Source organism: Salvelinus namaycush, chromosome 31, assembly GCF_016432855.1.
Source record: "Salvelinus namaycush isolate Seneca chromosome 31, SaNama_1.0, whole genome shotgun sequence".
In the NCBI taxonomy this organism is placed as follows: Eukaryota; Metazoa; Chordata; class Actinopteri; order Salmoniformes; family Salmonidae; genus Salvelinus; species Salvelinus namaycush.
Genome location: NC_052337.1, coordinates 17298865 through 17309549, shown reverse-complemented (window position 1 = coordinate 17309549; position 10685 = coordinate 17298865). Strand labels below are relative to the sequence as shown.

Below are 10685 nucleotides of genomic sequence, written 5' to 3'. Positions count from 1 at the left end.
CACAAATAATTGTGGAGTGTTTTTTAACACACGGACACACTTTAATTCTGATTGAAAAGATAATAGGTTATAACTGTGTATCTGGTGCTAACACTTAGGCCTAGTAGTCTTTTGATTGTCCTTTCCAGCATGGTTTGAGCAACTATGGTAGAAGGATATCTAGGCCAGCCCCGTACTTCTTGGGTTAGCTTGGCTCTATAGCATGAATCTGTAGTGAAGTAATATTTTAAATACATTTATATTGTTATCCTCTCATGGGGCCTGTGATTATGCAATTATTATGAACAAAGAGAGGGAGAGAGTTCATGGGCTGAAAGGCCATGCCCCAAGAGTCCACGGGGTGTTTAGACAGTGTAGGTATCTCACCACAGCAGGTCAGGAACAAAAGAGAATGACACAATGAGTCTAAGACCCTTTTATAAACATTTGAGTTGTTTGTATTCGAAATCTGAGTTGACCAATAGAATAATGTAAAAGTTAACTTCCAATCACACCATCAGACCTATAGGCTTTTATCACAACTGCTTCCCAGAGGTGTGACAGAATGGGGGTTGTGGATAGCATTTGCATAGAGTGTTGATAAAAATGAGGTCGGGTGTTGGGCCTGCCTACAAATCAGGCAATAGTATGTTCCACAAGGCATGGTCACACCAGAGAGTATTAGCACACAAATCAGCGAAAATAAAGCCAAAATAGGCTTACCTGTAATTGTTGGACATAACAATTGGTTGGGATGACACCAGGTTGCAAACTGTATCCTGAGTCAACTGCATCAAAGCTGTTGAGCAAATTATGAGTTTTATTACTGTATCACCTTTCAGTCAGCGGCAAATATGCTTAAATAGAACAATTTGGTATGGCAACATCCCCTCAGCAAAGGACTAATTCATGTAAGTGTCAGCAGGATAATAGTAAAGAAATATGGTACTTACAAGTGGAATGCTATGCCTCTGCCATTGTCCCTTGCTGCCAAATTCTCACTGGACAATGCGAAGTCCTCAGAAGTTGACATCCTCCTGGTTTGGTCTGTGTCTGTCACTGCAATGAATGTGAAGATTGCAAGGGTTGATTGCTGGTTTATATGGGGTTCTGGATCTAGAGTAGCGGGTGTCTTTCTATTGGTTGTTTCAGTCCTCTTTGTCATTCTATCTTGATGGGGCTGTCTAATGTAAACAGAGCCTGCAATTGAAAGTTGTGACAACATGGTTCATTGCATGCATGTCTGCTGAGGAGGGTGATACTTCAAGACAGAGAGCCATCTGGGAAACATGTTATATTATAATATAAATTATATGTTATTTGCTACAAGTAAGTTGTGTTTGTGTGCCTAGTTAAATAAAGGTTAAACAAAAAATGGATAAACAAATAAAATTATGTTGTGAGTGTGCCGGCTTCCCAACCCAGCCGAGTGAGTCATAGTACTACTGTAGGCTTAGCACTAGTTATACTACTGCAATTATAAAGTCATAATGAATTGAATCCTTAACCCAATGCCACCAATAATAGGTTGGTTGTGTCAGGTACTTTGGGAAAACATTTTACATGACATTTTAGTCATTTAGCAGACGCTCTTATCCAGAGTGACTTACAGAGAAGAGCTTTAACACCTATAGGGTAGAGAGGGCCAAGAGACCTGAGGTGGCAGAACGGAGTGCTCGGGTTGGGGTGTAGGGTTTGAGCATAGCTTGAAGGTAGGGAGGGGCAGTTCCTCTTGCTGTTCCGTAGGTAAGCACCATGGTGTTGTGGTGGATGCGAGTTTCAACTGGAAGCCAGTGGAGTGTGTGGAGGAGTGGGGTGACATGAGAGAACATGGGAAGGTTGAAAACCAGGCGGGCTGCTGCATTCTGGATAAGTTGCAGGGGTTTGATGGCACAAGCTGGGAGCCCAGCCAACAGTGAGTTGCAGTAGTCCAGACGGGAGAAGACAAGTGCCTGGATTAGGACTTGCGCCACTTCCTGTGTTAGGTAAGGTCGTACTCTACGGATGTTGTGAGCATGAACCTGCAGGAGCAGGCCAGTGCTTTGATGTTTGCAGAGAACAACAGAGTGTTGTCCAGGGTCACTCCAAGGTTATTTGCACTCTGGGAGGGTGACACTGTGGAGTTGTCAACTGTGATGGTCTTTGAGCGGGCAGGCCTTCCCCAGGAGGAAGAGCAGTTCCGTCTTGTTTAGGTTGAGCTTGAGATGGAGGGCTGACATCCAAGTTGAGATATCTGCCAGGCACGCAGAGATGCGTGTCGCCACCTGGGTGTCAGAAGGGGGGAAGGAGAAAATAAGCTGAGTGTCATCCGCATAGAAATGATAGGAGAGACCATGTGTATGGATATGACAGAGCCAAGTGACTTGGTGTATAGAAAGAAGAGGAGAGGGCCTAGAACCGAGCCCTGGGGGACACCAGTAGTAAGAGTACCTGGTGCAGACAGAGATCCTCAAGGAGCGGCCTGCCAAGTAGGATGCAATCCAAGAGTGTGCAGAGCCTGAGAAGCCCAGCCCTGGGAGGGTGAAGAGGAGGATCTGATGGTTCACAGTGTCGAAGTCAGCAAATAGATCTAGGATGAGAATAGAGGAGAGAGAGTCAGCTTTGGCAATGGGGAGAGCCTCCGTGGCACAGAGAAGAGCGGTCTCGGTTGAGTGATCCGTCTTGAAGCCTGACTGGTTAGGGTCAAGAAGATTGTTCTGAGAGAGATAAAGAGATAGTTGATCAGAGACAGCACGCTCAAGTGTTTTGACAGAAAAGAAAGATGGTATATAGGTCTATAGTTTTTGACATCAGATGAGTCGAGTGTTGGTTTCTTGAGAAGGGGAGCAACTCAGGCCATTTTGAAGTCAGAGGGGACGCAGCCAGTGGTCAGGGATGAGTTGATGAGGGATTTGATGAATGAGAGAAGATCTCCAGAGATGGTCTGGAGAAGGGAGGAGGGGATGGGGTCAAGCGGGCAGGTTGTCGGGCAGCCAGACCTCACTAGTCGCAGGATGTCATCTGGAGAGAGAGGGAAGAAAGAGGTCAAGGTGTAAGGTAGTTCTGTGTGAGTGAGACCAGTGGACTCAATGGGCTGAGTGAATGAGTAGCCGATGTCAAGTGGTTGACAAAGTCGTCTGCAGAGAGGGAGGGGGTGGAGGCTTAAGGAGGGATGAGAAGGTGGAAAAAAGTTTCCTTGGGTTAGAGGCAGAAGCTTGAAATTTAGACTGATAGAAAGTGGCTTTGGCAGCAGATACAGAGGAAGAGGAGGTGAAAGGATGATAGGTCCTCCAGGAAAGTTTAGGTTTCCTCAATTTTCGCTCAGCTGCCCACAGCCCTGTTTTGTAAGCTCACAATGATTCACTCAGGAGGGGAGGGCCGAACACATGGCAGCCATGCATTCCCCTCAAGTGTTAAGCATACATTCTTGAAATATTACAACCGAGTTTAAAATCAAGTACATTGTGTCAGTCAGATTGGTTTGTATGCTAACACAAAACAAACTATGTATCAATATTACATTCCATGTTAATTTAAAATAATAGGAAACATGTTGGTAATTTGATACAGGGGTATAACAAAACATGTTTTATTTCTATGAATAAGATAACAATCATAAGGTGATACGATAGTATATACAATACAAACCATACTCATTTTTATATATTTGTATAGAACCACCATGTATTCTGTGACACACGTCCAAATGGCCTGCGTCCTGCACGAGTACACACCCAGTCTACTTCTACACATGTGAAACAGTCACTAAATGAATGTGATATGATATAGTTTCATTATCACTGGAAAATAATGATAATTTAAGTCACATTTATTACAAATGAATTACATGAGCATGCAAAACTATGGTATGATGATGTTCGGTATTTTCCGGTAGTCATCGTCACACATTCGGTGCTGCGGTGTATGATGTCACTAGCGACATCCCAAACAGCTCGCTCTACAGCCCAGAACAGCTCGACGCCGTCGACAGCTATTTTATTCCGGGAGGTTTCCACACATTTTTGATCCGGTTCTAGAAAGCTACCCAAGCTAACTGCAAAGTAGAGGTAAGAGTGCACGTGGTGGGTTTCAATAAAAACGGCTTTGGCGTTTACTAACTAGCCTATTCATAGAGCAATTTACCATCCTGCTTTTTCTAGTAACGTTAGGTTGTGTGGGATAGCATTTTTGTCACTCACACAACTAGCCTCACCCTATATACATCAGTGGCCTCACCATCCCCCTGCTAACTAAGTTAGCTAGCTACATGCATCTGGGAGATGCAAGCCCGACAGCAAAACCACGGAGTTTCTAAACGTACTATACAATATTTGACATAACTGTCAGGGCACCGCCATCTCCTCCCTGGTAAAAAAAACAAGCTTAATTTATAACTTGTTGAAACAGACTTGTATAACCTTATGGAGGAGACTAGCTTTATTAGCTAGCTGAACCAGAAGCCATCACTGGCTTGCTAGCAAGTTAGCTAAGCTTCCTTGCGTTGACTTTGACAGAGCGAGCCCACACAACGTCGCGACCCATTCTACAGCAAAATTTGCAGCTTATAAATGTTTATAAATCAAATACCCATTTATACATATGGTATGTAATTGTATATAACCTTAGTGTATATATACATTATTTAATCAATTGTTATTTATTGTCTGTTGTCGACGGAAGACATATTTGTGTCGGCTATAGGCGAAGGACCCGCCCATCATCAATGCCACACAGTTGGAATGCTATTGAATATAATGGCATCATCTGCTGGTCTAGCCAGCCAAAGCGTTTGTAAATAGCAGCAATACTGCGTAGTGGCAAATATTTGCATACTTCTAAAATACGGCTTTAAGAACATCCTAAACTAATATTTATCATGGTAAGCAGAAAGCACACTTAGCAGCGCAGTTGACAGGTATTTCTCAGCTGGCTGTTCATTGTTTTAGTAATTCAGACATTGGATGGTGTCGATGGCCTTTGTCGATTTGTCTTTCACCGTGCTTTCAATGCATTTTGATGGTTTTCACATTGGGTGGTGGTATTACTAGCCTTTGTATACCTAATCCTTTCTGATTATAATTGTCTTGGTGGTGTGGTAAACTTCTTGCACTAAATTTAGTTTTAACTCACCCACTCAGGCTCCTGAGTGGTGCAGCGGTCTAAGGCACTGCATCTCAGTGCTATAGGTGTCACTACAGACCCTGGTTCGATTCCAGGCAGTATCACAACCGGCCGTGATTGGGAGTCCCTTAGGGCGGCCCCCATTTGGCCCAGCGTCGTTAGGGTTTGGCTGGGGTAGGCCGTCATTGTGAATAAGAATTTGTTCTTAACTAACTTGCCTAGTTAAATAAAGGTCGAAACATTAAAAACAATTATAATAACAAAATTCATAAAAATCCTAATAAATGTAAAGTTATCATAATGAAAATATTTGTATTTTCCAACACACACTCAGATGAACAGCTGCTGTTGTCAGCAGTTCACCTTCTTTAAAAGTTTGTCAAGGGCCCTAAGGCGATGTAGATGTGAACGAACATGCCATGCCAATAAAAATCAAATAAAACATAGATATGTGTTGAAGTCACAGGGAGAGGATTTGCACAGCTGGGTGGGTGATGACCTCTGAGAATTTGGACCACGCTGTGCCTCGCTTGCGTCATTGCTTTTGACTGTTCTAATGGGTGGTGGCCAATTGTGGACATGACATAAGCCTTTTCCATCCTCAGTGAGAAATCCATGGGGAAAGTAACAACTACGTCCTCAAAGATTAGCATGCAAGGCTTGTGATCTGTGCTTGCTGTTTTAGTTTTTACTTCTCCTGTGAGCTAGTAAGACCAATGTCTCCATGACATTGCAAAGACGAGAAGGCCTGTCATTTTTCTAGTTGATGGCCTCATTCAGTGCTAATTTATTAATAGAATTTCAGGTCTATTCTCCGAGCTGCAGCCTGAGTGAAGAAATAATTTCTGCGTTACGGATGAGCCTGTTCAGTTGTCTCCTCTCTATCCTCATAGTGTCTGGTATTTTTTGCACCAATGTCAGAATTTAGTTTTCCAGTCATCACTCCAGACTAAAGACGGTATGTTCAAAACTCGGGCCTGGTTGCATTGTGGCCCCTAACTCCTTCCAATAGTCCCTCGCCCTACTATGCACAGATCTGAATCGATTGGATGGGGGAAGGAAGCTCCACTTAGCATTTCGGAGAGTTAGGTGGAGCAATCATAATTCTGCTGCTGTCTGTCCCTATCCCTTCGATGAGGTAATCACTGGAAATATATAGAATGGAAGGGGCCAGGCAGGAACCAAAATGAACTTATTTCATTAGCTTCTTGTGTAGTCAAGGGAGTTCATCCACCGAGCTCAGAAATGGGTATATTTTATAAGCTCTTCGACCCACCACCACCCACTTCCCTTCATAGGTGATGCACATTGTGTTTCTATTGAAGGGTGACAGAATGGGTGTGGCTCAACAACAACCTGCTCAAACCATTAGACACACACTACTTTGAAACACTAAAATGTACCCTTAGCAGGTCTGTGTTTTGCATTCTTGATGTGTGTTTTGCATTCTTGATGGGATCAAGAACACGGTTGAGGTCATCAACTGTCACCAGAGTGAAGGAGACACATGACCAAGGACAAATTCACATGAAAAACATTTAATCAGCGTTCCTCACTAAAATAAAAATATGTGTCGTATGGATTTCATTTTAAAGTCTGAACCTCGTATAGGCCTAACCTTAAACATATTAACAGTGGACTGATTTAGCTTCCAGTTCCCGGCATATTCAGTCGTTTTTTTCTATGTTTGTCTTGTTTAACATGGTCAGCTATATGGTTTCCGGCTGGCTGACAGATAATCACATTTGAACAGAGAATGTGTTGACAGTGAAGTAGCCTAATTTAAAGCATCCCTACCCATTTAGTCACTCCCTGTCTGAAATGGTCGAGGACAGATGCCACTCTTATTCAGTTATACTGTCCGTATATGTTCTGTTCAGTGTGTCAGTTTTATGTAAAGGGCCCTACGTAAACAGAGCGACGGATATGGTCCGTTCCAAAATTTGAGCCGCACCAAAGTATATGGGTGATTCTCACGAAACTTACAGAAAATAATTTATCTTGGATCACTAACATAAGGATCTTCATTCATCCATTTCATAATTGTTATGTTTATTGATCAGATATGCATTTTACCACAATTTTCACAACTACAACGACAGTTTTTGAAGTCCAAAAAGGTAATAAACAAAGATATTTCAAAAGTGTTTTTTTAATTTTTTTTATTTATTTTATTTTATACATTGCTCACCTATTGAAAAGGCTGGACTTAAACAACACTGAAAACAAATATATTTCAAATTAAATTATTATAATGTATTTCGCAACACAATCTTTTGTGAAACTTGTTTTTTGTCATAACTTGTGTATACATGTTATTTGTTATTTGTATGTACACATCCAATACATGGCCAATTACATTCCAAAATCATGGGATTAATATGGAGTTGGTCCCCCCCTTTGCTGCTCTTCTGGGAAGGCTTTCCACTAGATGTTGGAACATTGCTGCAGGGATTTGCTTCCATTCAGCCACGAGCATTAGTGAGGTCGGGCACTGATGTTGGGCGATTAGGCCTGGCTCGCAGTAAGCGTTCCAATTCATCCCAAAGGTGTTCGATGGGGTTGAGGTCAGGGCTCTGTGCAGGTGTAACGGATGTGAAATGGCTAGCTAGTTAGCGGGTACGCGCTAATAGCGTTTCAATCGGTTACGTCACTTGCTCTGAGTCTTGAAGTAGGGTTTCCCCTTGCTCTGCAAGGGCCGCGGCTTTTGTGGAGCGATGGGTAACGATGCTTCGTGGGCGACCGTTGTTGATGTGTGCAGAGGGTCCCTGGTTCGCGCCCGTGTCGGGGCGAGGGGACGGTCTAAAGTTATACTGTTACACAGGACAGTCAAGTTCTTCCACACCGATTTCAATAAACAATTTCTGTATGGACCTCGCTTTGTGCATGGGGGCATTGTCATGCTGAAACAGCAAAGGGCCTTCCCCAAACTGTTGCCACAAAGTTGGAAGCACAGAATCGTCTAGAATGTAATTGTATACTGTAGCGTTAAGATTTCCCTTCACTGAACTAAGGGCCCAGCCCAAACCATGAAAAACAGCCCCAGGCCATAATTCCTCCTTCACCAAACTTTACAGGTGGCACTATCCATTGGGACAGGTAGTGTTCTCCTGGCATCCGCCAAACCCAGATTTGTCTGTCGGACTGCCAGATATTGAAGCATTTTTCATCACTCCAGAGAATGCGTTTCCACTGCTCCAGAGTCCAAAGGCGGCGAGCTTTACTCCACTCCAGCCAACGCTTGACATTGCGCATGGGGATCTTTGACTTGTGTGCGGCTGCTCGGCCATGGAAACCCATTTCATGAAGCTCCTAACGAACAGTTATTGTGCTGACGTTGCTTCCAGTGTCAGTTTGGAACTTGGTAGTGAGTGTTGCAATCGAGGACAGACTATTTTTTACAAGCTTCAGCACTCTGCGGTCCAGTTTTATGAGCTTGTGTGGCCTACCGCTTCGCGGCCCAAGCCGTTGTTGCTTCTTAACCTTTCCACTTCACAATAACAGCCCTTACAGTTGACCAGGGCAGGCATTTTTACGAAATGACTTGTTGGAAAGATGGCATGCTCGATTTTATACACCTGTCAGCAACATGTGTGGCTGAAATAGCCAAATCCACTCATTTGAAGGGGAGTCCACATACTTTTGTATGTATAAAGAACAAGGGGCACACTATCAGATTAAGCCCAGATTGCCAAAGTAAACATTTTATTTTTCCAAAATGTTTCGGAGAGGAGAATGCATGTTTCGGTAATGAGTGTTAGCAAGTTTGCCATTGGAAAACTGTACTGAGCTCTATTTGAGATTTAGTAACCCAATACATCAAACTGTGTCATTTGTTAATCCCAAATGACTTGCATAATACAAAAATTACTGATCTTAATGTAGTTGATAAAAATGCCCCTTATTTTAGCATAAGTACTGTAATTACGTGCATGTATTTTCAGAAGTCAAAGTGGACTTAAGCATAGAAAAAGTAATTTCTCCAAGGTCTTTACAGGTAATATTGGTGTATTAGGGATCCTATGGGCAAATGGCATCTAAATATGTGGGATCTGGACTAGAGGTAGACCGATTAATCAGAATGGGCGATTTAATTAGGGCCGATTTCAAGTTTTCATAACAATCGGTAATCAGCATTTTTGGACACCAATCATGGCCGATTACATTGCACTCCACGAGGAGACTGCGTGGCAGGCTTGACTACCTGTTATGCGAGTGCAGCAAGGAGCCAAGGTAAGGTGCAAGCTAGCATTAAACGTATCTTATAAAAAACCATCTTAACAAAATCACTAGTTAACTACACATGGTTGATGATATTACTAGTTTATCTAGCTTGTCCTGCGTTGCATACAATCGATGCGTTGCCTGTTAATTTATCATTGAATCATAGCCTACTTCGACAAACGGGTGATTTAACAAGCGCATTCGCGAAAAAAGCACTGTCTTTGCACCAATGTGTACCTAACCATGAACATCAATGCCTTTCTTAAAATCAATACACATGTATATATTTTTAAACCTGCATATTTAGTTAATATTGCCTGTTAACATGAATTTATTTTAACTAGGGAAATTGTGACACTTCTCTTGCGTTCTGTGCAACAGAGTCAGGGTATATGCAGCAGTTTGGGCCGCCTGGCTCGTTGCGAACTGTGTGAACACTATTTATTCCTAACAAAGACAGCCAACTTCGCCAAACGGGGAATGATTTAACAAAAGCGCATTTGTGAAAAAAAGCACAATTGTTGCACGAATGTACCTAACCATAAACATCAATGCCTTTCTTAAAATCAATACACAGAAGTATATTTTATTAAACCTGCATATTTAGTTAAAAGAAATCCAGGTTAGCAGGCAATATTAAACTAGGGAAATTGTGTCACTTCTCTTGCGTTCATTGCACGCAGAATCAGGGTATATGCAACAGTTTGGGCCGCCTGGCTCGTTGCAAACTAATTTGACAGAATTTTACGTAATTATGACATAACATTGAAGGTTGTGCAATGTAACAGGAATATTTAGAATTATGGATGCCACCCGTTAGATAAAATACGGAACAGTTCCGTATTTCACTGAAAGAATAAACTTTTTGTTTTCGAAATGATAGTTTCCGGATTTGACCATATTAATGACCTAAGGCTCCTATTTCTGTGTGTTTTTATGTTATAATTAAGTCTATGATTTGATAGAGCAGTCTGACTGAGCGGTGGTAGGCAGCAGCAGGCTCGTAAGCATTCATTCAAACAGCACTTTCGTGTGTTTGCCAGCAGCTCTACACTGTGCTACAAGCATTGAGCTGTTTATGACTTCAGGCCTATCAACTCCCGAGATTAGGCTGGTGTAACCGATGTGAAATGGCTAGCTAGTTAGCGGTGTGCGCGCTAATAGCGTTTCAATCGGTGACGTTACTCTCTCTGAGACCTTGAAGTAGTTGTTCCCCTTGCTCTGCAAGGGCCGCGGGTTTTGTGGAGCGATGGGTAACGATGCTTCGAGGGTGGCTGTTGTCGACGTGTTCCTGGTTCGAACCCAGGTAGGGGCGAGGAGAGGGACGGAAGCTATACTGTTACACTGGCAATACTAAAGTGCCTATAAGAACATCCAATAGT

At 42.7% G+C, this 10685-nt stretch overlaps 1 protein-coding gene across 1 annotated transcript in view; it reads left to right on the top strand.

The window, feature by feature from the left end:
* Window positions 1-3915: 3915 nt before the first annotated feature.
* Window positions 3916-10685, top strand: part of sptan1 (spectrin alpha, non-erythrocytic 1) — a 51637-nt gene continuing 44867 nt past the window's right edge. Inside the window, exon 1 of the mRNA XM_038970744.1 lies at window positions 3916-4025. The gene's annotated coding sequence lies outside the window, so the exon portion shown is untranslated. The remainder of the gene's footprint in view (window positions 4026-10685) is intronic.